This window comes from Vigna unguiculata, chromosome 5, assembly GCF_037176805.1.
Source record: "Vigna unguiculata cultivar grain cowpea cultivar isolate G323 ecotype 2 chromosome 5, ASM3717680v1, whole genome shotgun sequence".
Taxonomy (NCBI): domain Eukaryota; kingdom Viridiplantae; phylum Streptophyta; class Magnoliopsida; order Fabales; family Fabaceae; genus Vigna; species Vigna unguiculata.
In genome coordinates this window covers 19,404,490-19,427,566 of record NC_140796.1, presented here as the reverse complement: position 1 = coordinate 19,427,566, position 23,077 = coordinate 19,404,490, and the positions used below count along the sequence as shown (strand labels likewise).

The 23,077-nt window shown below is 37.6% G+C and overlaps 1 pseudogene; it reads right to left on the bottom strand.

Annotated features, from left to right (window-relative positions):
- Positions 1-17,072: 17,072 nt before the first annotated feature.
- LOC114184446 (kunitz-type trypsin inhibitor KTI1-like) lies at positions 17,073-17,846 on the bottom strand (annotated as a pseudogene).
- Positions 17,847-23,077: the final 5,231 nt, after the last annotated feature.

Here is a 23,077-nt window from a genome sequence, read left to right as displayed (position 1 = left end):
AGCCTTAGCCACAATACAAGCCTAATAAAGCCCACACAGATCCAAGATTGATTGTCATTACCTTTCAAAAATTTTAAGTCACGGGAAATCATTTTGACATACTAAAGGGTTTGTCCAAAATTTTGAATAAAAAAGGAAAAATAAAATTGAAAAATATGTTTTGAGATTTGCTTTCAGTGAGTTAGACAGTTTTGTTTTATTAACAAGTTCCAAAAGCTTCTTAAGATAAGCATGGTTAACCAGGCAGATAAGAGACATCCCCTTTCATTGTTTCATTTTTACCATCCTCATGGACTCCATCTTTATTTCTTACTAAATCATGCACTCTTACCCTAAACTTGTCCAACAATTTCATACAATTGTCCAACATTTTTCTCTAAAATCCAAACTAGACAGTTGTTTCATTTCACCATTCATATATGACTTGTCATTTATCCCAAGATAGGGTAATTTCACCCTAACCATCATGGTTACACTAGGGGCAACGTCTAGAGTCCCTACCACATTTCAACTTTTTCATGCCTTACTGTAACTGGGGCAGATCAAACACAATTTGTGTGTCAATCCAGGTCCTCAAATCAGAGAAATCTTTGAAGTTTTCTTAATTTGTCTAGCCCTTTCATCAATAAATGGGGAAGTCAAACACATTTTGTACCCTGAAGCCAATCCATACTCTCAAGTTGGGCCAACTTTTGAAGTCCATATCATTTTCTTCATGTCATCAATAGTTGGGGCAAGTCCAAACATACTTGGTGCTTTGAGACCAAATCAAACTGGGTCAGCTCCCTAGTCGGTCCTTGTCATCTCATCCAACCCCTTCCAAGCCATCAGAAATTTCATACATGTTGTTTAGATAATGCTTCAAAAGAAATAAAAAAAATTTTCAATAAATTGATCAGACCAAAGAGTTGATTTCAAAAGTGAAGAAAAAATGAAAGAAAAATAATGTCTCATGAAGAAGGGAACACCCTATTATCTGACCGAAGGCAAGTGAAAGAAAAATAAACCAACTGGGGCAATCCTTTTCACCCAATCCTTTCCATTTCCACTACCTCTTTTGAAACAACATCCCTCATCCATTCAAATTCTTCTCTAAACACCAAAATTGGGGCAGTTTTGTGAGTCTCACTTGAATTTGTCACCCAAATGCTCATAAATCCCCATCTTCTGAAATAAAACCCATTGTTTGATCAAAATATTTTGTGTATACCAAAATTGGGGTAGTTTCGTGGGTTTCGTGTGAATATCTCACCCTAACATTCATTGATCAATATCCTCATACCCTTTTTCCATACACCAAAATTGGGGAATTTTCGGGATTCTTGTGTTTTTCAACCTGATATTCACATATTGCTTCTCCTTTGAAGGGTGTGTGGAGACATGTCTGCACGACTATCTTAGTCCCTTGCACACTCTTTCCAAACATTTCTAGCTTTTCACTCACTTGTGAATTCAAACATGCGTACAGTAATATTATAAAAGAGAAAGTCAAAGATATACTCATTTCATATGTTGGACCTCGATAAATGTGACATTCCTCACTTTCATGAAATAGTTGGCTCCTACTTGCATAGAATAATCAAAGGACAAAACACAACCAACATTGTTTTCATCAGGCATTCAATTTCTCATGCATATCGAGGTTACGACACCTTGATCCCTGCACCAAGGTTTTGACACCTTATTTCTGATGCATATCGAGGTTACGACACCCTGATCCCTGCGCCAGGGTTACGATGCCTTGTTTCTCCTACATATCGGGGTTACGACACCCTGATCCCTACACCAAGGTTTTGACACCTTGTTTCTCCTACATATCGGGGTTACAACACCCTGATCCCTGCACTAAGGTTTCGACATCTTGTCTCTCTTGTCTAAGTTAGGGTTCCTACGCTTTGCCAAGGTTCTACATCTTGTTTTTCTCCTTATTAAGTTGGGGTTTCAACATTCTGTCAAAGTTTCAACAACTTGTTTCTTCTCTTTGAAAACATGGCTACCAATGTTTGAACGCCTTGTCAACTATCTCTTGCAATCATTACTCCATTTCAAAATAGGTCGATTTTCATCCTACATATCTCTATAACAACGAGTTTGATGATTGAAAAGAGAACAATTGACTCTAGCAAAAATTTTCAAAATGCAGAGCATAACAAGTTTTTCATTATGCATTCATGCATTTCATGATCTTGATCTCTACAATAATGTTTTGATCCCTTGTGCTTAAAAATAAGAAAACATGCTTTCTATCATGCATAACCATTTGCATGTCATATCATCATGTCGTGTGTTGACACCAGATTCGAAAAGCAAAAACCTTGACATCATGAACAAGCGAACATTTTCAGGCATCATACATCTTCAACCATTGTTTCTTCTGAAGGAATCAATCTACAAAAATCATCTTCAGATTTCTCAAATTGAGGATCTTCTTCAAAGACCTATATATCCTCCAAGCCCAGTTTCGTACTGGCCACCAAGCCAATGTCCCGTACTGGCCTATCAAGCCCAGTTTTATCTAGCCCACCAAGCCCAGTTTCGTACTAGCCTACCAAGTCCAGTTTCATACTGGCCCAACAAGCCTAGTTCCGTATTAGCCTACCAAACCCAATTTCGTATTGGCCCAACAAACCTAGTTCCGTACTGGTCCACCAAGCCCAGATCCGTACTGGTCCACCAAGTCCAGTTTCGTATTGGCCTCCAATCCTAGCTTAATCAAGGCCCACAAAGCCCATCTCACTTGGCTCGCTAAACCTATCTCGCGACCTTCTCTGATGGAATGGTCATTAATTTTCTTTTGTTTACATCAAGGCCCTCTCCGATGGAATGGTCATTGATTTTTTTATGTTTAGATCAAGGCCCTCTCCGATGGAATGGTGTTGATTTTCTTATGTTTACATCAAGGCCTTCTTCGATGGAATGGTCATTGATTTTCTTATGTTTACATCAAGGCCCTCTCCGATGGGATGGTCATTGATTTTCATATGTTTACATCAAGGCCCTCTCCGATGGAATGATCATTGATTTTCTTATGTTTACATCAAGGCCCTCTCCGATGGAATGGTCATTGATTTTCTTTTGTTTACATCAAGACTCTCTCCAATGGAATGGTCATTGATTTTTTTTTTCTTTACAACAGGACCCTCTTCAATGGAATGGATCTTGACCCTCTACATAGAATTGGTTATCGCATCCCTCTAAATTAGTTTTTAGTCACCCCTTTCTTGTTCAAAACCTAGATGAAATTAGTATCTCTATCTTCACTTATCTTTTACTGTGATACTATGAAAAATCAAATTTTCATAGTATCCGTAAAATCTAAGTAAAGAGGGGGAGCTGTCAACACCCAATTTCGTCCGGGTAACAATGATAAAAATAAGGTTAAATCATTCCATAGGTCCCCATTTTTGTAGCGAAATCTCAAGTAGGTCCCCCCATTTTTATTTGACTCAATTGGGTCCCTATTTTTGAAAATTCGATGCAATTGGTTCCTTTCCGTTAGTTGACCGTTACTGGTGCTAATTATGTGCCACGTGTCAGCACGTGGTTTTTTTGACTTTTTTTTAATTTTTTTTTAATTTTTTTTTAATTTTTTTTTAATTTTTATTTTTTTTTATAATTTTTTTTTAAAAAAAATTAAAATTGCCACGTGTCAATCTGACATTGTGCCACGTGGCAGAGACAGTGTGATGTGGCAGTGGCAGTGACACGTGTCAATATTGAATATGAAAAGTCTCAATATAGTCCCTGTATTTATTATTTTGTCTCAATTTGGTCCCAATTTTTTTAAAACTGAATCAATTTTATTCCTATATCAGATTTAATTTTTATATAAATTTACAATGGTATTTTTATTATAATTGATATTTTTAACAAAATTAAATTTATTTAAATGTGTATTTTGTACTAATATTTATTTAATTTTTTTTTAAATATTTATATATCCATAATTTATAGATAAATGTTAGAGTTGCTTTAAAAATAAAAACTTTATAAATTCAAATATAAAATTTAAAAAAAAAATTATAACAATTCTAACATTTGTCTATAAATTATGGATATATAAATATTTGAAACAATATTTAAATAAAGTTCAATGCAAAATATACATTTAAATAAACTTAATTTTGTTAAAAATATCAATTATAATAAAAATACCATTGTAAATTTATATAAAAATTAAATCTGATATAGGTATAAAATTGATTCAGTTTTTAAAAAATTGGGACCAAATTGAGACAAAATAATAAATACAGGGACTATATTGAGACTTTTCACATCCAATATTGACACGTGGCACTGCCACTGCCACATCACACTATCTCTGCCACGTGGCACAATGTCAGATTGACACGTGGCAATTTAAACTTTTTTTTAAAAAAAATTATAAAAAAAAAATAAAAATTAAAAAAAAATAAAAAAAAAAATTAAAAAAAAGTCAAAAAAACCACGTGCTGACACGTGGCACATAATTAGCACCAGTAACGGTCAACTAACGGAAAGGAACCAATTGCATCGAATTTTCAAAAATAGGGACCCAATTGAGTCAAATAAAAATGGGGGGACCTACTTGAGATTTCGCTACAAAAATAGGGACCTATGGAATGATTTAACCTAAAAATAATAAACAAACAAAAAATTAATTAAAGTTCAATTGAGAAGAATAAATAAATAATTAATAAAATAAAAGAAAAGGGTAAAAAATATGTTTTAGTTTGAAAAAAATAAATATCAATGTTTTATTTTATTTATTATTATTATTATTATTTTATTATTTATTCTATTATTTATTTATTTTTAATTTAATTTAATTTTGTTTTATTTATTTATTTATTTATTTAGGCTTATTATTTTTATTATTAATATTATTTTATTATTACATTATTTCCCTTTCTATTATTATAATTCCATTTTTTGTTTTACATCTCTCATTCTAATTTAATAAAAACAAAAGGAAAAAAAAAACAACAAAAAGAAAAGAGGGAAAAGAGGAAAGAAAGCTAGAGGTAACGTAAGGTCTCTCTGTTATCAGACCCATGCCTGATGTGCTATCATGATTTTTGTATTGGGAATAACATGTAACATAGTCATGATGGCTGAAGGAGTAGGAAGCAACATCTGCTCTCAGCCTTATCCCAAATTTTGAGATTGGAAGATGCAGAGAAAAGTGAACAGAACAAAGAAAAGAGTTACATAATAAAAAGAGGAAGATTCATAAAAGGGGAATTTTTTTTACAACAAAGGGGGAAGGCACTAGAGATCAGAGAGGGGGACAATGAGTCAAAATTGAAAACGGAAGCAAAGTTGTTAATGTATTAAATTTTATTTTCACGGTAAGTGTTCTTAACTCCTTCTTAGCTTCTGTTACCGTGACTTGCTATTGATTTTCATGAATGAATGTATGTATTGGAACTTCTATTAATGTTCATGAATATATGATATGAATTGGAGATGATTTGAGGTGAGCATAGTAAGTCTGTTATTTATTAGCCAGAATCCACCACCCCATCATCCTCTTTGTTTCACCATCATTCATTAGCACATAACCAAACAGATCCTCATTATTCTTTGGTCCATCATCCTAACCAAATAGATCCTCATTATTCTTTGCTCCATCATCCTAACCCAGTTCGCATCATTAATACACCAAAAAAAAAACTACTTATCACTACCTTACCACCTTCTCGCCGCATCCAACGCGAAAACCAAACCAACAACCCATCACCATCTTCATCTCGCACCTGCATAAAAACCAAAATACAAAAAAAAAAAATAACAGAGAATCTCCATTCACAATAGACCAGAACCCTATTCCAACACCAAATATTGACGTCTCATCTTCCCCAATCATTTACACCCGACAATAGATAACATAGGAAGGAACTTAGGACAAGCAATTGGCATGTGATTTGGGATTAGATTTGAATGGCGGGGAAAAAGGGAACCTCACGACAACCAAAATTTTGGCAGTGCTTTTCGCAACCGGCGATGGCGCCGCGACAGTAGTCCAGATCGCGACTGTCTAGGTTAACAAACGCGAGGCCGAAGCAATGACAACGGCGTGGTGTGCGAGGACGCGACTCTAGAACCTAACCTATCTCGTGTGCGGGAGAAGAAACGAGAAGGCAAGCATTTCAGAAAGATGGGTTCTCACTGGCGACGGCGATGGCATCTCTCGCCGGCAACGGCGGTGGCGTCTCTCGCCGGTCGTCGGACACGCGGTGGTGGCACCTGGAGCCGTTGGGGGCTTGCGGGGATGTAGAACGAGGCTGTGTGAAGGAGAAGCTTTAGTTTTAAATTAGGTTTAGTTTAACTAGAAATTGGACCAGACCCTTGTTTGCTCTGTGCACCTCCCATCTTGATATTTGCACTTCCCCCATTTGCAAAATTGAATTACTTTGTGTTTTTGGCCTTCATTTAGCGACTGCACCCCAATTTTCACTATTTACACCTCTTCTGCATTTTTACTCCATCTTCAGCTTTTACTCTGCGCACCCCCTTTTAATTTTATGCTGCGAGTACCCCTGATATTTACTAACCTCGCACCCCTGCCACACTTGTTTCATGTTTACTTCATGCACCCTCACATTTACTTCACGCACCTCGCCTACTTACTACGTGCACCTCCCAAATCTGATAACTTGCACCCCCTATGTATTTGTTTCTCATTTTTTGGCATGTGTTTGTGCATTACTCGCTGCACCTCCCACATTACTCACGCACCTTACTATTGTTTTTTTTTTACTTTTATCTTTTTTGTTATTATTATTATTATTATTATTTTTTCTTTTCTTGAAAAAAGAGAAAATGAAAATGTTTTAAATTATATAAAATTACAAAACAAATAGAAAAATCTAAAAAATGAAAAATGTTCTTTTTTTTTTTGCTTTATTGTGTCTGTCTGGTCGCCCGCACCATGCGACACTTATTTTCAAAAATACCAAAAATAGTTTTTCTTTCTCTTTTAGTGTTTGTCTGACCGTTCGCGTCATATGACACATATTTTCAAGTAATTCAAAAAAACACAAAAAAATACAAAATTTTCAAAATATAAAATATCAATATTTTCAAACAAAAAGGTTTTTATAAGAACTACGTGATCCTTGATTCTCCATTGTGAGATACGTAGGAGCCAGGCCAGCCCTTGTCAGGTTCACCTCCAAAAAATCAATTCATTTTCTCAATTGCTTTTTCCAAATATCTTTTCAAGAACTACGTAACCCTGATTTCTCATCTTTAATGGCAATACATAGGACCAAGGTCAATCCTTTTCGGGCCTAAAAAATTTAAAAAATATTTTTGTTTCTTTTTAGTATTATTTGTCTTTTTTTTGGGGAAAAAATAACATTTTGAAAACCACATCAACTTTGCATGTTTAATTAAGGGTACCACCCTTGGGCGAGCGCTATAGGGTGCTAACACCTTCCCTATGCGTAACCGACTCCCGAACCCAAAACTTTGGTTTTTCCGCAGACTTATCTTATTTTTATTGTTTTCCATAGTTTTCCAAAAATAACTGTGGTGGTGACTCCCAATCTCTTTTTAAACCCGTTTTCTTTTTCGATTCGCCTTCCCGTCGCGATTCCGGTTGCGACACTCTGAACTTATTGTTTTGAAGAAACTTTGATGTGTTTGGTTTGTGTGTTAAAGCTAGTGTGAACTGTTAAATTGATGATTTGCTTTTTGTTTTGAGTGTTTTATACAGCCAATAACGCACCTAGTTGTCAACTGGCTACTCTAGTTAAAAATACCTAAGTCATTACCAAAAGCTAACTAAACTAACTATGTTTGGTGGAAAGAGTGCTGATTTCATAACACTTTCACTGTATTCCAATCCCTTTTACTGTTCTTGAGCGCTTCCAACTCTTGAATCACCAATCCATCCTTCATATTTGAAAGTCATCCCTAAGGTCAAACTTCCATTCTACAAAAGCTCTTAAATTTAGCTTCATCTTTGCGTGAAGTTGCTGGATGCCACAAATTCATATTTGCAATCAACTTTCAACCACTTTTTAGAATGTTTTATCCTGCACACAAGTTTCCAATACAAGTTAGTGTTTTATTCACCTAAAGGAATGAAAACTAGACATAATTTAATGCACTTGATTTACTAACTAAGCAAATTCTATGTACCTAGTTTAAAGTGGTAAAATAAAGCTATGGATCAACTCATGTTCTAAAATCTACATAAAACTAAACTTCTAATATGTATACTACTATTTAAAAGTTTAAAACACTCAAATAAGACTACAATTAATACTAAGTGCTGAAAAGTTCGTATACTAGCTTTGAATTGTACACAAATTTTATCAATTTAAACCTCTTCCCTCAATTTCCTCTCATTCTTTTCTACTGCACTTTGTCCCTCTTATGTTCTAATGTATCTTACCATTGAAAGTTTGTAAGATACAAAATAGAAATTGGTAATCAAAGATTTCCTTTCATGTTGGACTCAAGTGATAATAGTTTTGTTACTTAAGTCCCATGTTCTTTGACTACCTCAAAAGTAACATTGTCATTGTTTGCCTTCTCACAGAACATGGTCGAAGTTCTTAACCACCGTTGTTGGGTATATGACTGTTGTTACAGTGGTAGGAGAGGCTTGAAGGAAACTTTTTGATAAGAGTTGAACAGTTTATTCAGACTGCTTGACAATATATATTATGCTCTTGAGGGAGGGATTAGATGTCCCTGCATTAAGTGCGAATGTAATCATATTTTGAAAGATGAGGAAGTTAAAGTTCATCTATACAAAAAAGGATTCATGCCATATTACTGGATTTGGACATTTCACAGTGAAGAAGTGCCATCTGTTTATTCGGGTGAACATGAAAGACATTTTCCTAGTTCAAGCACAATAGATCATACCTCTAAGATGAATCAAATTATGTATATGCAAGAGATGTTGAATAATGCTCTTGGCCAACATGATTCATTTGAAGAAGCAGACGATAGTCATTTAGAAGATTCTCCAAATGACTTCACTCAAAGATTTTACAATTTATTAGCAGAGGCCAATGAACCTGCATTTGAAGGGGTTACAGAGTCAAAATTGTCAGTATGCATCAGACTTTTGTCCTTCAAATCCAACTGGAACATTCCCAACCAAACATTGGACAATATTGCAAAACTCATTTTAGATCTAACACCACCAAATAATTTTTTGCCCAACAATTACTATGTAGCAAAAAGATTAGTTTCAAAGTTGGGATTGAAGTCTAAGAAAATTGATTGTTTTATGAACAACTGTATGCTTTTCTATGACAATGATAATGGAAAAAAATGATGCATCCTTTGTCAAATGAAAATTTTGTGGACACCCTCGATATCGCACACTCCATGGAGGTCAGAGGCAAAAAAAAAAAAACAATTCCATTGAAGTTCATGTTCTACTTGCCTATAATTCCAAGACTACAAAGAATGTTTGCTTCAATGCAAACAGCACAACATATGACATGGCATGATGATAACAAAATACAAGGCATGCTACGTCATCCATTCGATGGAAAAGCTTGTAAGCACTTTAATAAAAAACATCCTTCCTTCGTCAGTGATCCCCGTAACGTTCAACTTGGTCTATGTTCAGATGGATTTAATCCGTACATCTAGGAATCATCATCACCTTATTCTTGTTGGTCTGTGATTGTTATGACTAAGCCTTATATGGTTTTGACGTGTATAATATCAGGTCCATCTAATCCAAAGGCATTGATATATGTTTATTTAGACCCTTTGATTGATGATTTGATAAGTTGTGGAGTGGTATTTGGACGTATGATGTTTCAAGGAAGCAAAATTTCCTAATGAGGGCAGCTTTGATGTGGACTATTAATGACTTCCTTGTATATGGGATGTTATCTGGTTGGAGCACACATGGTAGATTAGCTTGTTCGCATTGTATGGAGCATACTAAGTCATTCACATTGAATTATGGTTGAAAAAGTTGTTGGTTTGATTGTCATCGTCGGTTCTTGCCAAGTGACCATCCATTTAGGAGAAACACTAGGGCATTTCGCAAAGGGGAAGTTGAAATGGATGGGCCACCTCCGAGGTTGACTCCATCACAACTTTGGAGAAGAGTTAAACATTTTCCAAAAGTGACTGAAAGTGGTGTCCAAAGGATCGATGGGTATGCAGAGTGGCATACTTGGACTAAAAAAAGTATCTTTTGGGATCTTCCATATTGGAAGGATAACTTGGTAAGACTTAATCTTGATATCATGCATATAGAAAAGAATTTCTTGGACAACATCTTCAACACAATGATGAATGTTAGTTGCAAGACAAAAGATAATGACAAAGCAAGAAGAGATATTGGTTTATATTGTCGGCGCAAAGACTTGTAGTTGAAATCACAGGGCAATGGAAAGTGGATCAAGCCAAAAGCAAATTATACCATGACAAAAGATGAAGCTAAAATAGTTTGTCGTTGGATCAAGGAGCTTAGGATGCGAGATGGTTATTCTTCAAACTTGGGAAGATGTGCTGATATTGAAAAGGGTAGTATTCATGGTATGAAGAGTCGTGATTGTCATGTACTCATGAGACATTAATCCCTATTGTGTTCAGCTCGTTGCCTATGCATGTGTTAAATCCTATAATAGAAGTTAGTCACTTATTCAAAGACTTGTGCTCAATGACAGTAAAAGAGGATTCATTACGAAAACTGGAGGAAAATATTCCTTTTATTATTTGCAAATTGAAAAGAATATTTCCTCCAGGATTCTTTGATTCAATGGAGTATTTCCCTATTCATCTTCCATATGAAGCATGACTTGGCGAACCAGTACAACATAGGTGGATGTATCCATTTGAAAGGTGATACAATTACTAAATTTTAAACTTTGAACTCTTATTCGTGTTCAATCCTAATGTACACATTTTTATTTCTAAAGATTTATGGGGGAATCAAAGCGTTTTGTCACAAACAATGGCAAAGTAGAAGGATCCATTTGTGCAACTTACTTGCATTGTAAGACCACATACTTTTGCTCTCATTATTTTCAAAACTTCACGTTGTCACCGAAAAATCGTAGGAATGAAACACAATGGCAAAGTCAAACATCTGAGTCAACATTATTGGTGTTTAAACAAGTTGGTCGTCACGCAGGCAAGGAGTGCACTCATTGGTTAACTGATGCTGAATTCAACTCTGCTCATGTGCATGTGTTAATCAATTGCATTGAAGTTAAACCGTATCTTGAGTAAGTTTTAATCCCATTCTCTACAACCTAAACGGTAAATTCCTTTTAAGCAATTTGTATTCACCGTATTGTTAATCTTCTCTTGATAGTTCATTCCTTGTAGCTGAACAAATACCTCAAGTAACGTCTTCTACCAAGATATACTCATTTTTTCCTCATTGGTTTAGAAACCAAGTAAGTGCAGTCTTCTTAGTTTGAGAAACCTTTATTGCTAAATTTGACTAAACTTTCAATTTCACACAATTTGTAAGTTTACAACGAGCCATTATGTGTTAGAAATCATGCGTTAAGGAATTTGGCAAACCAACCCATGAGATGCGTGAAGGAGTGGCACACATACTTTGTCAATAGGTACAAGTTCCACACTAATGCCTAGTCGAACGAGAAGAAGACAATTAATTGTGGTGTGTACGTGAAGGGCCTCACAGGGTGGTTGTGATGATTTTTATGGGATAATTCATAAAATATATGAGCATGAGTAAAACATTTCTACTTATCCAAAGAAAGTTGTTTTTTTATTTATTATGAGCGGTTTGATCCTTCTAGAAATGGAACAAGGGTACATCCTATGTATAATACTGTCGAACTTCAAATCAATACTGACCATTTGATACATTAAGAAGAAGAAGAAGAAGAAGATGAAGATGATGATGATGATGATGATGATAATGATGAGAATTATGAAGTCATGAACAATGACAATGATGATGATTAATTTTTAATATTTATAATTTGTATTATTTGCTAAAGTTCCTCCTACAAGACCATCCACATCCACTCCATCCACTCTTGCACCCACATCATTGCCTTCCCCATCCGTTCCTATTGTAGATGCCACACCACCTCCTGTTATTGTACCCACACCACCTCCTGTAATGGTACCCACACCACCTTCTGTAATGGTACCCACACCACCTCCTCTTATGGTACCCACACCATGCCCTCCTTTGGTACCCACACCACACCCTCCTTTGGTATCCACACCATGCTCTCATGTGGTACCCACACCACCTCCTGTGATGGTGCCCATGCCACCACCTGTTGTGCTACCACAACCTTCTTCCACACCCTTTGCTTCTGTTGCTGCTGTTATACCTTATCCATCATGAGTCCCTTCACCTAGTATTCTTGCCTCTTCTGGTCCCATAGTAACTATAAAAATATGGGGTTTTGATATGCAAAGAATGAATGCCACACAAATAAAAGATTGTATACACAGTAATAAAAAATAAGTCAATTCCACTGTTTTTTCAAAATAGAATTCTTCATCGGTTATCTAGAGATTATTGTTAAATTGATTATTGTTGTTGATTTACAAATCAATCAATTTATAGTCTCAATTCATTTGTTGGCATTCTCACTTTTAATCAAAGTACAGTTTGAATTAAAAGTGAGAATTTTTAGATTATCCGTAGTAAATTCAACCAAAGTACAGTCTCAATTAAATTACTCTAATCAAAGTACAGTCTCAATTATTGGCAAAAACTTATTTAATCAAATGAAATTTTCTAAATAAAATCAAAGTAAAGTCTTAATTGAATTTAAAAACCTTTTCACTCATATGATTAGCATGCGTGTAGATTTAAAATCATTATTTTCTATTCAATTAAGAAACAAAGGACATAAATAAACAAAAACCACAACCAAAAGAACAAATAAATTAATTCATCTAACCTCATAATCCAGTTAAGAAATTGCAGTGGAATCAACCCTAAAAGCTTAGCCCTCCATGGCTTTGATGGAATACATGATAATATAATGAAGGAAAGAAAATAAAAAGAAAGGAAGAATGAGAGATGTGGACTTGGATTTTATCTATTCGGTTGCTAAAATATTTTATCTTTATTTAATTAATTAGCAACTTAATTTCTGTCCAATTTCCAATTCTGCCCCTCTTCTTTAACCATTTTTTGAATATTAACCAGAGTTTAACCAGAGTCTGACCAGAGTTTGACTAGTTGACATGTTGACCAGTTTGGCTATGCAATGAGAAGCTGACACGTGGCAGTGCACTTTCTCTCTCCAAAATTAGGATTTCTGCAGATTGCAATGGAGGAATGAGCTTTGACGACTGATGCCATGGTGGACTCCGACGCGGAGCTGCTGCTGTGTCATGGTGGCCACAATTTGTGCAGGTGGTCCAGCACGGTGTAGATTTGTGACGGTGCACGATGCAGATTCAACTGTGAACAAGGTTCTGCTTTTCACGGTGGCGCTAGGTGTACGCAGTGCAGATGCGGTGGGGTGCGAAGATTTGACAATGCATGAAGGGTGTGGAGGCGCTTAGCAGGCGATGGTTGCTATTCTGGTGCACGGTGGTTGATGCTCCAGGCGTGGTGGTGATGGTTGATGACATGTGCGAATGCAGGTGGAGATGGAGGATGGAGAGGCGTCGTGGCTGGTGGAGCATGAACCTGGTGCGTTGGCTGCTGCGTCGTGTTCGAATTCCATGGCTGCGTGAAGGTGGTGTGTTGTGGCTAGAGATGGTGGCGCGTTGCTACGACGTGCTGTGACGCAAGGTGTTGCACTGCTACTGCGTGATTCACGGGAAGAAGAAGATGATAATTCAATGGCTGTTGCAGGTGCGTGAAGCATTGTAGAGTGTTGATGGTGACACGGTGGCTGCCGGCGAGAAAGATGCAGGTGGTTGACGGTGGCAAATCTGCGGTGGCTGTCGGCATTGTGGCGGCTAGGGTTCGAAGAGAAATTAGAGTTTCTTATGAGAGATAAAGATGATGGCGTGGCAACCTTCATTGGACAACTTGTTAGTGCAAGGATTGTTGTCACGTGGAATATTTTAATTGGACAGAGTGCTGATGGCGATGCGGTGGCTGCTGGCGAGAAAGATGCAAGTGGTTGACGGTGGCAGATCTATGGTGGCTGTCGGCATTGTGGCAGCTAGGGTTCGAAGAGAAATTAGGGTTTCTCATAAGAGATAAAGATGATGACGTGACAACCTTCATTGGACAACTTGTTAGTGCAAGGATTGTTGTCACGTGGAATAATTTAATTGGACAAATTTAAAAAGTGGGGATTGACACATGACATGATCTAGTTGGGTAAAGTTTAAATGGTAGGAGGGGTGCAACTGAGTAAAAACTAGGGGTGCAGAACAGGTTTTTGTGGTCCAATTGTACGAGGAGTGTGTAAATAAAAATAGGGGTGCATTTAGCTCCTGATTTATTCTTTTCTAAAATGTCCTGATTTTGGACTTAATTTCTAACTTTGAAAATTTCAAATCCAAACTTTTAATGACTCCAATTAAACTTCAGCTGCATTAACAAGTGTTAGAATATCCAATAATATTTTATGCAACTAAAATCAATTTTTACCCCATTTTTACCTTACATACTCAATAAATCCAATAATCACAAATCCTAATTAAATCAATCCTTAAGCACAAAAATCCTATTAAAACCCCAAAATTAAAAATTAAATAAGGGCAAAAATTTGAACTCATCACTTATTTTACCTTGCCCTTTTGTGCATTAATTTTCTTAAATCATCTGCAAGTTTTATCCTTCTAGAGTAGCTTCCCAGGCCATCACAAGGTCTATTAAGTAACAATATTTGACTGCTTGGCCGACATAGGGTGCAATACCTCCAACAGATAGATATGTATTTTGGCAACGTTTTAAGGTAAACATATCTTAAATCTTTTTAAAAATTTAATAACTGTGTATGTTAATAGTGCAATGCAATTGATGATTTATACTTGATTCGTTGTAACAAAGGAAGATTTAGTAGAGACCTGAGCATGAAGCTCAAATTCACACAAATTTTAACTCTAGAGCTTCACATAGGCTCTCTGAGATGTTTAGAGAGGCCTGGATTGCAGGACAGCAGCCTTATTGGCTTGGGGATGATCTTTGGAATCAATTGCTGGCACATTGGAATTCTTCAGCCTATCACAATAAATGTGTTACAGCCCAAAGGAACAGAGCTTCCCCCAAGGGTGGGAGCCTACACACAGGCGGTTCCATTACTAATGAGCATGCCATTCGTATGGTAATAAACTTCTCTTTTAAGTAATTCATCACTTAGAATTTTAATAATTTTTGCTTAAAAAGTAACACCATATTTTGTTTTACAAGCACAGGAGCTTGGATGACATGTGCACATTGATGAGGTTTTTCAAAAAACCCATATCCATAAAGGATCCAGCGAGTATGTTGATGAAAGATCTCGGAGGACCCAGTTAAGCAACACTTTCCTTTCTTTCCCATAAAAGTATAATGTTGACCCTATTTCACTAATACCTTCTTGTTTACTTAACTAGAAGAATTTGAAAATAGACTTTCACTAGTCAGATCTGAGTAAGGCTCTTGTGTTGGTCCATCAACATCCTTGCATAAACCTCAAGATCAAGATTCTAAAGGGAGTGATTACATCTTTACACTCTAACTTATCTTCCATTAATTCTTTTGTATTGGTTCTTGCTAAAAATGTTTTTCCACCTTCATTCATTATTTCAAGCTCCTCAAAAGATTTTTCAAAACCAAACTTTGACTTAAAGTTACCTTTTAGGTTTCAATTAAGTCAAAGTGAAAATCACAATTTTTGTGAAATAGGCCGAATCTCACATTTTTCCAAACTTAGTCCCCGTGGTGATGGTCCATTCAAAATAATCAAAAAGATCAACAATAATGCGTATCAATTAGATCTTCCAGCTGAATATGGTGTACATCCTTCTTTCAATATTACTGACTTAGTTCCTTTTACAAGTACTATGGATGATGAGGATGACCACCAGGATTTGAGGGCAAATCCTCTTATAGGGGGAGGGGATGATGTGACCCCACCAAGCCCAATTGCACCTTCAAGCCCAAGCCCATTAAAAGGCCCAATAACAAGAACTATGATGAAGAAGATTCAAATGGGCCTCCCAATAGATGAACACAAATCTAATGGGCTTGTCACATTATTTTCATAGGCCAAAGAAATCACCAAGACTTGAAGAAGTGCATCAAAGCCCAGTAGAATAGATTTTAAATTGGGCCAATGTTTGAGCTTTGCTTTCAATAATGGTGTAAAACATAAAAATAGGCGTTACATTGAATCATCTCCTCTAGCCACCTTCCCCTAGCTTTCTCTTAAGCTAAACCTTCAAATACCTTAGTCCGAACCAATGCTTAGCAAAAGCCTTAAACACTTGCTTCCACTCCCTTCCATGGATCACGTCTACTTCATGGAGCTTTCATCCATTCCGCACCAAGAGCTCCACCACTTTATAAAATGAAATTCAATTCACTTATTTTTTATTTATAACTAGAGTTTTATAATACAATAATTGAATCTCACTTATAAATTTCTACTAATAATTTTAGGTGTTTTCTAAATCTTACAATATTGGTGTTTTTTTTATCTATAACTATATATTTATAACCATATATAAAAAGAGATTCTCTCATTTGTATCCATAATTATTATTCCTATTTTATCCTTTATAATATTTATTTATTTTTAAAGACTAATAGTTATTTTTACATGTTTTCTATAAAATTATTCTAATAATTATTTTCTTTTTCTTTTTCTTCTATTCATCAACGATTATTCTCTCTTCTTTTTTTCATTCATTTTACTTTGTTCTTAATAAATATAATTTTATTTTATATATTAATTTAATAACATTATAATATTATTACCTATTAATATAAAATTATATATATTTAGAAAATGTATAAATATAGTGTGTGTATAAATATATTTTCCGTGAGTAATGATAATGATAATTGTTGTGGTGAAAGTTTATTTCAGTAATTGTATTTTCTTTTATAAATAAGTATACATAATTAAAGAAAAAAGTAAGAGAAAGAAAAAAAGTTATAAGTTAAATTAAAATAAAGCGTCAAACACAGTACTCTGCGCGGCAGACATAAACTTCAATTATGTTATTTAGTCATGCAATTATTACAGCAAAGTTGTCTCTCTCACTATGAGAAACTACACATGACTTCAAAGGGGTAGTGGTAGTTCACTCAGATGCAGTTGCAGGTAAAGCGTTTATAGCTCTCTCAAACCGAATCCAGAAGGCACCCTTCAGACTCTGAGTCACCACCAAACGCCTGGTTCCTGTAGCATCAACCTGAATTGCAACAAAGCCACAAGAAGAACCATTCTCAGGACAGAACAAGAGGTTGTAGCCCCCAATCTCAACCGTAACACTCTTAATTTTAAACCTTCCGCGTACTGGGTTGTCGTACCCAGCAAGTTTGATAGAGAGCGTTTCTTCCACACCCTCTTTCACACAGCAGTCCACCGAGATGAAGTGGCAGCACACGGGGCTACAAAACGGAACGCAATGTCAACAAGACGACCTTCCTCTATATAAAGGATTTTCAGTGGGGTTGAAATTTCTATGGGTAGGCCGTTAGAGAAAGGACTCGGAACTTGGATAACAGTTAAAGGACAAGTTTCGTTTCCGGTTGCAGCAAATGCTACTCCGCCACCGTTTCCAGTTATTACAACTGGCCTTATAAAGTATGTGCCACCATTTCGAAGAGGATTACCATCAGTGTCCACCACAATAGCAGTGGCTGAAGGAAGGTATGAGGTGAAGCCACAAAGTAGAAAGAGAGAGAACAAGGTCGTAAACTTCATCTTTTAGGAGGCTCTGGAGGCCTTATCTTCACTTTGGATGAACAAACAAGGTAGGAAAAGTCTATTTATAGTACCGAAACAGGACCAGCAGGTTGAGTAAACAATTTTTCCTCTTTTTAAGTGGTTCATGAGATTTTACTGTAGAAGATAACCAAAAGATAAATGATGTTTTTACAAGAAAACTTTGACAATATTTGACAAAGCCTACGTGTCACTTTTTTTTTAATTTGCATATTATTATCTGTTGCTGCGGAGAACAAATAAGAGATGTCAGACACAAATATCACCTTACCTCAATCCGCAATCTCTCTAGTAGGCTTCCTTCCAGCTTGTGTATGTTATCTGGTGGTATCTCGGCTTAGACCGACCTGGACCCAAGAAGGGTTACTTGCAGAGAAGACTTCGACGCTCAAGTCAGCAAAGGATTCTCAAAAAGTCAAATCTCGTGATTAAGGGATTAATGAATGCGTACCTTTAATTATTGGAGTCCATGCGTATTTATAGATCATTACTTATATTTGACCACGTCATGGGCTGGGCCATCGTTTGGGGTTGCAGGTGGGCCTTGGCCTGGGCCAGGCCCTTTGGTTCGATCACTGTTGGCTCTAAGGGACTTGCTTGTAGTACCTTAAGTCTAGAATAGTTGACAGGTTCTCATTTTATCTTCTGATGTAGGCGGCTTGGGCCGCTTACGCCTACTTGATTGATTCATGTGATATCTTATATCTGTATGCATATTTTGTGGGAATTCATGTAGACGAGTTTTACCATGTAGTTGTATGGGACCGCTTAGGTGTGGTACACCAGTTCCCCAGCCTTTGTCGTTGAAGATAGCGACAAAGGATGACAAGTGTGGATGGTTTCTGAGAGGCCGCTTAGGTGCGGTACACTAGTCCACCAGCCTTTGAGTGTGATGAATAGTATTAAAGGCTAGAATCTTAATAGGTTGTGGGAGGTGAAGGGGTGGCAGATGTTAGAGGTCTAATCAAAAGGGTTTTGCACCGTCATTTTGAGGTTTGTGACTTTTCATATGCATTGTGATGCTTCATCTAATCGTTGTTTCTGGCGGGAAAAGTTGAAACGTTTGAGATGATGATTATAAATACGAGTGCAAGAGAAAAGAAGAACTTCACTTTGGTTCATTTGCAAGAAATTGGGGGGAGCTGTTTGTTTGCGTGAGATTGTGTCCGATATCTTCCTTGTTTCCACCATCTTCCAAAAAAAGAGCAGGTATGTCTAGTAGTAGTGATAGCGTTTCCTTGTCGAGTCCGGGTAGTGAGCGGTCAAGGGGGAGTAGAAGTAATCAGTCAAACAGTAGTGATAGGGAGCAACCGAGAGGTGTAGGGATGATCCCGATGGAGACAACGATTGAAGTTAGGGAAGATCTGCCAGAAGAGTTGGCAGAAAGCAACTGGCCGGCAAAAGCGGGATATGAATGGGTTGCGATGGATATGCGAACACAATACTCTATATTCCGGTGGTCGCAACTGCTGAAGTCGTGGCTGAATTGTACAACCATTTTTTAGAAGGGCGCTCGAAGGGACATTGTGGCGTCACAGAGGGTTAGTGTTGTCGAATGTGTATGTCACAGCAGAAAGGGATCTGCTGAGGAGTTCTTCTATATGTATATGGGTCATTTTCGCAACTGCATATCAGGCTGCCGTTTGATGAGTTTACCATGGGGGTGTTGTTATTGCTGAACGTCGCTCCTACTCAGCTACATCCGAATAGTTGGGCGTATCTGCAGGCGTTCCGAGTGCTATGCAGGGCAATGTATCTACGGCCTTCTCCACAGTCGTTTCTTTATTTCTTTGACACGCAGCCGAGAAGTCCAACAACATGGTTGTCACTTATAAGTCGCCCGGGGATAAATAGATTGGATGCATTTACTCAATCTTTTAAACACTTTAAGGATGGATTCTTGAAAGTCGTGGTGAAGCAGGATAGACGTTCGCATTTTTATGCTAACGATGGGAGCACTAAGTTCCCCTTTTACTAGATCGGGAACTCCTGGAGGTATAAAGGAATGGCAAGGGAGGAGTTGTCGGTGTTCGAAAAGGAGGTGGTGGATGTTGTGATGCAATTTAGCGATAAGATGCCCACTAAGGGCTTAGTTAGGGTATAATTTGGCTCACCCGTTATTGATATTGAAGGTATCTTTTTGTATTTATGAATATTATATTGTGTTTGAGTTGACTAATGGGTGCGCGTTTTTGTTTACAGGTCATATGGCGCAAATAGGGAAGAAAAATCTAATGCTTTTTCAGACGTTAAGGAAGGAAAAGGCGGCAAGGGCCAAGGCTACTGGGGGCACTGAGGTTCCCAACTTACAAGAATCTTTGGTTGACGTGCATGTGCACGGGGTGACAAAGAGGAAGGCTGAGTTGCCGACTAGGTCCGACAAAGGAAATGATGTGAAGAAAGTCAGGGCCACTTTGTTAGGGTCGGGATCATCTACCAATGGAAAGGGGCCTGAAGTTGGGCAAATCGAGCTGTCGGAGACGGTTCTTCGGCGAGATATTGAGATTAATGTGTCAGAGACTTTGATTAACTCAATTGACAATATAGAGCCCAATGCTTTAGTGAGGGCTATGGTCGAGTTTAACAGTAAGGCGCTAATATTAGGGAGTCGAGTGGGGTCGTTGTACTAGAGGGAACTGAAGGAGGGGAATCGGGCAAATCTCGAGGAGCTACAAGGTCCTGTCGACAAGTATGCGGAGGATAAGGAAGCGTGAGAGAAAGAAAGGGAGGAATGGCGGGAAGAAAAGAAAAGGCTGGGAACGTGGAAGGTTCAGTGCTTGGATTCTGAAGAAAAGTTTAAAGCCAAGGTTGCTGATCTAAAGGCTGATTATGACGAGTTGAAGGAAAAGCACGAGGGCCTGGAAGTTGAGCTAGAGGACCTTGAAGGGTGCATTATCCAAGAGCACATTAACGGATTTCAGAAAGGCTTGAGGTAGGCGGCCTTTTTCTGTAAAGATGTGGATGTGGCCGACACGAGGTTTGATGTGAAGAATGACGTGGTGGATGGGCAACTTATTAGTGAAGTTGAGACGAGTCTTGAGGAGGAGGGAGAGAAGGTGGCGGTTGACGAAGACAAAAATGATGAAGATGCCGTGATGGGTGGTGATGATCAAGCTTAGGATATAGTTTTTTATGTTTTCTACTCTCGATTTATTCTAAGTTTGTAATAACTCATACAATATTTTTCCTTGTTTTTAATGTGATGCATACTCTGGATATATCTGTTGTATGATTGTTGATGATAGTATATGTGATAGGAGCGCGCTGGTTTGAATGATGTTGTTATGTATTCAGTTTGTTACTATATATGTTGTTTATTAGGATGAGTATTATTGACTGTTTGTAGTGTAGTTAAGGTATTGTTGTGTGGATGATATGTAAGTTGTAGTATTCGACCTAGGCCGCTTATTTGTGATTAGGGTGGGGAAATTAAACACTTAAAAACATATATAGCGGGTATTCGACCCAAGCCGCTTACTTGTGATACAGGTGGGAAACTTAAGCGATTAAAAACATATAACGAGTGTTCGACCCAAGCCGCTTACTTGAGGTAAGGGTGGGGAACTTAAACGATTAAAAGCATATAATGGGTGTTCGACCCAAGCCGCTTACTTGTGGTAAGGGTGGGGAACTTCAACGATTAAAAGCATATATAGAGGGTGTTCGACCCAGGCCGCTTACTTGTGGTAAGGGTGGGGAACTTAAACGATTAAAAGCATATATAGAGGGTGTTCGACCCAAGCCGCTTACTTGTGGTAAGGGTGGGGAACTTAAGCGATTAAAAGCATATAACGGGTGTTCGACCCAGGCCGCTTACTTGTGGTAAGGGTGGGGAACTTAAGCGATTAAAACAATATAACGGGTGTTCGACCCAGGCCACTTACTTATGGTAAGGGTGGGGAACTTAAACGATTAAAAGTTGGATCAAGAGTTGAGTGTGTGATCAAGAACCCTTTGTTTTATTCATGAAATTTGGGGTGCCTCATTAAAAACTCCCTGGCCAAAACCCTCCTTAGGGAAAAATGCCAAGTGAGGAAAAAGAGTACACCAAGGGTTATAAGTATTCGGTAAAGTAAGTAGTCTAACTGAAGTAAAATTTGAGATGAGATACAATCTATGTATTCGGTATCTCCTTGCTTGATAACTGTTCAAGCTTGTAAGCGTCACCTCCTGCATCATCACGTATTCGGAACTGGCCATCCCAATTGGCGCAGAATTTGCCATCCTTTTTTCTTGCGCTGCTGGTCATTCTCCAAACTAGATCTCCCTTTGCGAATGATTGCGGGCATAAGTTCGCGTTATATTTTCTGGTTGCTCTCTGCTTAGCTGCTAAGTTACGGGTTTGTGCTTTGTCTCTTAATTCAGGTAGGAGATCGAGGTGGGTGCACATATTTTAGTGGTTTTGATCTGGGTCGTATAGTTCTCGGCACAGAAATGGTTCGCCAATTTCTACTGGAATCATGGCCTCCGTGCCATATACTAGGCTAAAAGTGGATTCTTTTGTGGCTGACTCGGGCGTACACCGGTAGGCCCACAACACTTCCAATAAATCTTTTGGCCACCGGCCCTTGGCACTATCGAACGTTTTACGTAGTTCCAGTAGTATAACTTTGATGGCTGCTTCAGCTTGGCCATTGGTCTGCGGATGTTCTTTATCTATGAACTAGTTACATGTTTGATGTCGAGGCCGGTGTAGAACTTAGCGAGTTCTTTATCTATGAACTGTCAACCATAGTTGGTTATAATCGTGTGTGGCACGCCATAACGGCATATGATATCTTTCCAAACGAACTGTTGGACTTGTTGAGCTGTGATGGTGGCTAATGGTTTGGCTTCTATCCATTTGGTGAAGTAATCGATGGCTACTATCAAAAATTTCACTTGGCCTTTTCCCGGGGTAAAGGGGCCAAGAATGTCCATTCCCCACCTTGTAAAGGGCCATGGGGACAGTATGGAGTGGAGTTGTTCCTACTTCTAGTGGATGAGGTTGTCCTACTTCTGACATGGTATGCACTTCTTGACAAAGGTGTGGCAGTCCGCCTCCATGGTTGGCCAGAAGTAACCGGCTCTGAGTATTCTGGTGGTCATGGTTCGCGCGCCAGAGTGATACCCACATATACCTTCATGCAGTTCTGATGAGTGCGTATTTTTGCCCTCATTCAGTGTTTAATTCTGGGTATTTAATTGAACTTTTTCGTGCTTAAGGATTGATTTAATCTGTATTTGTGATTATTGGATTTATTGAGTACGTAAGT